The sequence below is a fragment of the Emydura macquarii genome, unplaced genomic scaffold (assembly GCF_026122565.2).
Source record: "Emydura macquarii macquarii isolate MOO-44397 ecotype Brisbane River unplaced genomic scaffold, CSIRO-AGI_Emac_v2 contig_3348, whole genome shotgun sequence".
Classification (NCBI taxonomy): Eukaryota; Metazoa; Chordata; order Testudines; family Chelidae; genus Emydura; species Emydura macquarii.
In genome coordinates, this window is record NW_027133485.1 from 6106140 (window position 1) to 6112900 (window position 6761).

The window sequence follows — 6761 nt, forward strand, 5'->3', positions numbered from 1 at the left end:
TAACATTCTCCCTGTTTTTTGGAATGAAATGGGGCTTTGTTGTTTCAAGAGTGCATGCTTTCAAATATATTCCCATTTACTAACATTTAATACCAATATGCTCCACTAAAGCTTAGTCTCCTCTGAAATATGGCCGTAATGACTGTAATGCAAAGACTGCAGAGGGGAGGTGAGCCAACCTGTGCCAACCAGGTTCTGCTGCTGCAGATGCCCTTTCCTGTCCAGGAGTGGTAAATCCTAGTCTCAGTCCCCAACCTGGCGCTGCGTGTCTCCTTCTCTAAGTTCTCAGGGCAGCTATGGCCTTACTCAGTATACCAGCTGGAGCAAGTTCAGAAGTGGAAGAGGACATCAGCCACTCTGATGATTGCATAACCCTTGGAAACAAGGAACCCACAGTGATTAACAGATTGTTCTGAGGCTATTGCTGTGCTAAGATGATCCAGTAAAACCCTGGGGTGATGATGTTCCCAGCATGAAGGACTGCTCTATAACGCCATCAACAAAGTGGAAAGACATAAAACTAGATGTAGAAGGATTGTCACGAACTAGTCACAGGAAGGAGATATACAGCCACTCTATAAGTGGCCAAAGTTCACCCTTCACTATTGCAGACCTGACAAGTTTCAGAGTTTCTGCTTTTGGGTTAATTTTAAGATAGGTTCTAAAGACTTTCACTCAGCCTCTTGCAATGAAGGGCTTTGTTGTGTTTCAATGAGATGGTCACAGCCTCCCTCATGACTTCTCGACACTTTCTTCACTGAGAAGTCAGGTCTTGACAACCCTGCGTTCCTGTTGTATTGACAGGCATTGTGATCTGAGCGCCTTGACATTTAAAAAAATACAAATAATCTGTAAATCAAGCAATAATCTATGGTGGGAACTAATATAGACCTTACCTTTGCTGAAACAGCCCTATTCATGCCCAGTCCTCAACATCTTCCCCAGCAGTTGCTAGCTGGCTCTGCTTATCTACCTAAGAATTGCCAAGCAACACACACCACACACTTGCAACATTCATAAATGTCAACCTAGTCCGTCAGCTTCCGCCAGTCTTGCTAATCCTCCATGGGCCAAATATTAGTGCAAGGATCAGGTTACCCATCCCTTGTTTGCCTTTACGTTTCTAAGAAATCAGGGCTAAAAATCTCCATGCCTGGCTTGCCAATATAAGCACTGAAGGAAGCGTAGCTTTAAAAGTGACAAAAATATTTTTGTTAAAAAAAGATTCTTTTTTCAGTACAGTCCACACTCTCTCCGCCCCAAAGCTCCCCTATTTGTGGAGTGCCTTTTGACTCAATAGCACAGGAATGCTATTAACTATAACAAGTTGGGTGTGTATAACTATATAACTGTCCAAAGCTGCCAGGGGATAAAACCTGGGAGTCGTGTGCACTGGGTAGAACAAAGCCTTGTATGGGATGAAATAAAAAAGGTTACTTCTGAAATGCCAGCTTTATACCTCTTTGTAATTTGTTCATTAAATATTTCAGGGGAGGGAGGAATGTGAAAAAGTTCAGCTGTGCTTTCCTTCTGGAGACTGGGTAAGTTTGCAGCTCTGCTGTTGGGGATCTGTTTGTGAGTATAGCTAGGCAACAGTCAGCTAGGGTGTCATCAGGAGAAGAAGGGGCATTACATCTGATATGCCCAGGGCTGCTAATACAATGCAGCTTGTTACAGCAAATCCAGAAAAGAGATCTCAGCAACACTATGACCCGTGATAGCTGCAGAGAAATGGCATCCCTTTTTGGCTCTGGTTAAGTAAGACTTCCCACATTTGCTTCTCTTTGGCCTGGTTGTTTGTGAAATTAATTCAGGTCTGAAGGTTGGATGGATTCCTGTTTGTATGGGGCAATCTGAAAAACGCTCTTTAGTGTATGTGAACTAGAATAGTCTGTACTTTGCTCTGGTAAACAACACCAGTGAGGACTTATCAGGAGCACTGCTGAAATCATCAAGGAGAAAAGAAAACATATGAGCATATTTCAAAGACTAAATGTTCCTACTTTTTAAAAAAAACTGCAACGTCTCTGATTGTCCCTCTTGTTCTCAAGTTGCTGCAGATTTCTCTGTTTTGAACCTGATGACCTACTAAAAATAGCTAAGCAAAACAGAGAACAAAAATTATGCTTAGGTCACTCTCCTGCCATCTGTCCCCCTCCCCCATAGCTGGGGTTCACATTTTCCCCTTTGAATGGTGTCTTTTTTGCCCCCCTCACTCTTCAAAAAATTTACATCTTCTCCAAGTCCAATATCTGAGTAGTGGGTTTAATAAATGTTAGAACAGAGGAACATGGTTCCAGGCCCCTGGGTTCTGAACCTAGCTTTGCCACTGACTCACTGAAAGACCTTGAATAAAGCATTTAACCTCTCTGTGTTTTTACCCATCTCTGTAATGGGGATAATACTTATCCTACAGAGGTGTTAAGAGGTTTAATCAGTGTCTCCTCTTTTCTCCCTGGACCATTTATCCCACATGGTAAATACTATCCATATAAAGACATTCTGCCTAAATTCTTTTCCAATGTGCTTCTTTCTTAGCTTAAGTTCATATCCTCTGTCTGTTTCTTGTCTCCGACACTGGCTTGAACACTTTTGCAGCACATATCCTGTCTAGTCCCCACAGAATTTCATACACCTCAGTAAGTTCTCCACTAATGGCCTTTCCTGCTCTCATTGGCGTTTCTGCATTGATTTAAATGAGAGCATGATGGCTTTCTTTCCCAAAGAACGCAGAGCTTTAAAGATCCTCTGCCCTCTGTAGTATAGCCATTGCCCTTTTCTCTGAATCGTCTCAATTTCTGTGCTCTGCTTTCTCCAGTGTGTCCAGAGGTGCAAAGCATTTTCCATAAGAGGCCTGGGTAATCCCTCAAGCAGGACTAGGATCATTTCCCTATCTCTCTATGTAACCCTGGCATTTCTATTGTTCTTTTACTGCATTCGCAGCCGGTGTCAAAGGTTTTAGGATTGCATGTACCACTCCTTCTGTCCTCAGTGTTTTACAGCATATTGTCTTGTGGGTTTGTTTTCCCTTTCCTGCATTGTACATCCCTAGTGTCATTGCTGTGTTTGTTTCTATATTGAATAACATGGTCTAGTGTTCAAGTCATTCTGAATTTTACTGAACTCTTCCTTTCTGCTGAAAGCTCCCTTCCTCCCTCCGAGCTTTAACATCAGCAAATTCCATCAGCCAACTGCACTTTCCTTCTTCCAGGTCATTAAACAAAATCAATCCTTATTTACTGATCTCTGTGGCTTTGCACTAGCTAGCTGCTTCCATGTGCTAGCGCCCTATGTGTTCGACAGCTAAACCTGTTCCTAATGCACTCAAGCACAGATGCTAACTAACTGACTGTATGGATTAGTCATTTGCAGGATGCTGTCTCCAAAAATGTCCTAAACATCCAGGGAAAAGATGTCCATAGCTTCTTCCTCCCAACTCTTCCACCTTCCTTTTCAGAACTCTCTGATCTCACTTTCTGAATTCATGTGGACTGTTCTTATCCTATCAGCCCTTTCCTTGTCATGCCATTTGCTGAAGTCAAACTCATTCTTCACTCTTGTGCATTTTCCTTCCACTTCCATAATTCCATTCTGCCGCCCGGTCCAATCCTCCTCTACATCTCACAAAGACTCGCTTTAAAATTTCTTGACGCTTTCATTGCTAGCTGGGACCCATCACCCCTGCGAGGTAGCAGTTCTACAGTCTTTGAAAACTTTCCATTTCTCCTCCGTTTCTTTTCCTTCCATTGCTTCCTCTGGCTATCCCCAGCACATTCTGCATTCCCCACTATTATTATTTATTATTATTTGTATTGCATTCTGGCAGCACCTACCCACTTGCACAGGAATACCCAGGGCTGATTCTCAGCTACACCATTCCTGCACTGGGAGCGATGTAACTGACACTCAGACCCGCGCTCCCTGCCCCACACAACGCACACAACTTTGCTGCAGTTTGCTCATATTTCTGTTCCCCAGACTTTAGGGCTCTTATCTCGGTTGCTTAGGCCTCGCAGCATTGCCAACTCCGGGGCATCCTGGCAGAATTTTGTCTGGGGCAGGAGCCAGTTGCCTGGTGACTCAAGCTGCCTAGTGAATTGGAGCCCTCTGATTGGCTGTTAACCCCACTTGCCCGCCTCGTGGGGGAAGAACAACCAATAAGAGCTGCTGTTGGCAGTGCGCTTTCTCTCCCTGGCTTGGGAGGGCTGCAGGAGGGGTCCTCTCTGGTTTCAAGCTGGAGCGGGGCAGCTCTTCCTCTCCAACCCCCCCTCCAGTGAGAAGGGCTGAGCATCTTTCTCCATGGGGGGTTCCCCCTTCTCTGCCCTTGAACAACAAGGCCTTCCACGGCTAGGTCTCTTTCTGCCTTGCCAAGGCTTGATGCAGCGTGTCATGGCGATGCAGTGTGCCTGGAGTGAGTTGATTCACTGGGGGATGTTCTGGAAAAGTTTACATTCATCCTTTTGTCCACCAGAGGCCGCCCTGAATGCGAATAATATTTGTGATTTGCCTGGCTTCTTGGAAAGCTCAGTCAGCAGAAGGGGTATGGTTGCTACAATCATAAACCTGGACTGGACAGGAGGCAGGTTTAATATTACTCAGAGTGCTGGGCCTTGAGGCTTCTTGTTTTTCTGTTAAAAATTACATAGGTTTGAGCTAATCACTGATAAATTAACTTCGGTTTCCCCCCCAGCTCTAGTTCCCTCTGCATGACATGCGTGGTACTGCTCCCACCTGTTCCAGACCACTGGGCTGGATAGCCATAAATCCCTAAGTGCTACCAGACATCAGCTGGTCTCCCGCTCAATCCTGACTGTGTTACACTCCAAGTGCCCAGCAGTTGTGGCAGGGACTTTCCAAACCAATGGGCCTTATCCCCCCCCCCCCTCTGGCCATAAAGGAGCAAATATGAGTAAAGAATGGTAGAACTAGATCCCCTACTTCCCATCCCCCAGACAAACAGGCACTGCTAGTGCTACTCATACTAAATGCAATGCTGAGGGGTGGAGTGTGGCCTAATGCATATTCTAGAATCAGGACTACTGGGTTCTATCTACCTACCTTATTGGTTTTTACAGCATTCAGCGCCATAGTATCCATCTAGCTCTGCCACTGAACTGCTGTGTGACCTTGGGTGAGTTACTTGTGCTCTCCAGGCCTCAGTTTCCCCATCCATAGCACAGGGATGATAGAGTTGCAAGTGCTTTGGGATCCTGGTATGCAAGGTGCTGTAGATGTGCAATGCAGCATTATTACTAGGGGACAGTGCCCCATCTGCTGAATTAGCTACAGCAGCAAAGTTTGGGATCAGAGAGTTGCTCTCTTCCCACCAGCGTCCTCTTCACTGACTCCTGCAGTGACACAGCTGCTTAGCTGCATCTCCTCAGTCCTGCTGGGGGAATCTGGCTCAGATTATAGCAGAGTGGCTGTTTGAAAACAACCAAATTCAAATAAACAAACAGTTGGACTGCAGCAGCACACGCCAGAGATATCCAAATTCTGTGCAATGGAGCTGCCAGGAAAGCTCTGATCAGGAGTCTGGAAGGGCAGGCATTAGCCCGCTTTGGTGATTTTTTTCCCCCTTCACCCTCTGCTTTCTATTTCTTCTTGTTTAGGAGGGTTAGCTACAGAAAACCACGGTTCCATCTTAGAAATCAAGACCCACATGCTGGTGGGAAAGGGAGAGAGCATCAGGTGTGACATATCAGGGTCCACACACCCAAGGGGAGAACAGAGTGTCTGAACCCCAGGGAGCAAGCAATTGAATCAACTGGCTGGATACAATGTCGTGGTGTATGTCAAGTGAGGTCTTTTATGAAAGCTTGTCGTGTTCTGAACTTGATGGTTATTACGAGATATGTATACAGACTGTGGTTAGGAACTTGGGGTGGATGGATTTGGGGAAACTCTGGAGTGGAAAGGCTGTTAGGATCACCCTGTTGAGTAACTAGGCTGATGGAAGGCAGAGTGAGACCCTTATGCTTCTGGGCTGGCTACTGGGGTCAGGGCTCTGAGCCCTAGCAGCATAGCATGGAGGCTCCTGAAGTTATAAGGCAGGTGGTGACAGAGCCCCTTACTGGTCTGAGTGATCCCCAAAATGTCACATGGGGCAAAGAGGCATTTTTATAGGTTCACAGGTGAAGCAGGGTTTCTGAGGACAGAGCAGGTTGGAAGCTGTCCCATCTCGTCAATTATCTGAGTAAAAGAGCTTGTGAGGAGTAGGATGTAATCAAGGCTGAACTCTCTAGTAATGGCCTTTCAGCTGGAAAGAGGAAGGATGGCTCAGTGGTTAGGTACTAGCCTGGGACTCAGAAGACCCTTGTGACCTTGGACAAGTCACTCAGGACCAGACCCTCAAAGGTATTTAAGACACCTACCTCCCAAGTTAGTCACCTACAAACCTTTAAGGATCTGGGCCTGAGGCCTGTCTACACTACAGAGTTTGTGAAAAACTTCATGCCCTCTGTGATGTAATGAAGCTGACTTAATCCCTGGTGTGGACATCACCAGGTTGATAGAAGAAGTCTTCCATCAACCGAGCCACCACCTCTCAGAGAGGTAGATTTTCTGTAGCAATGGAAGAACCCCTTCCAGTGCTGTAGTACGGGTCTATGCTACAGAGCGACAGCTGCACCACTGTAGCATTTCCAGGGAGACACAAGCTCTTAGACTTTTTGTGTCTCCCTTCCCCATCTGTACAATGGCGATAACAGCACAGCCCTACCTCACAGGAGTGTTGTGAGGATGAACAGGGCCCAAGCATC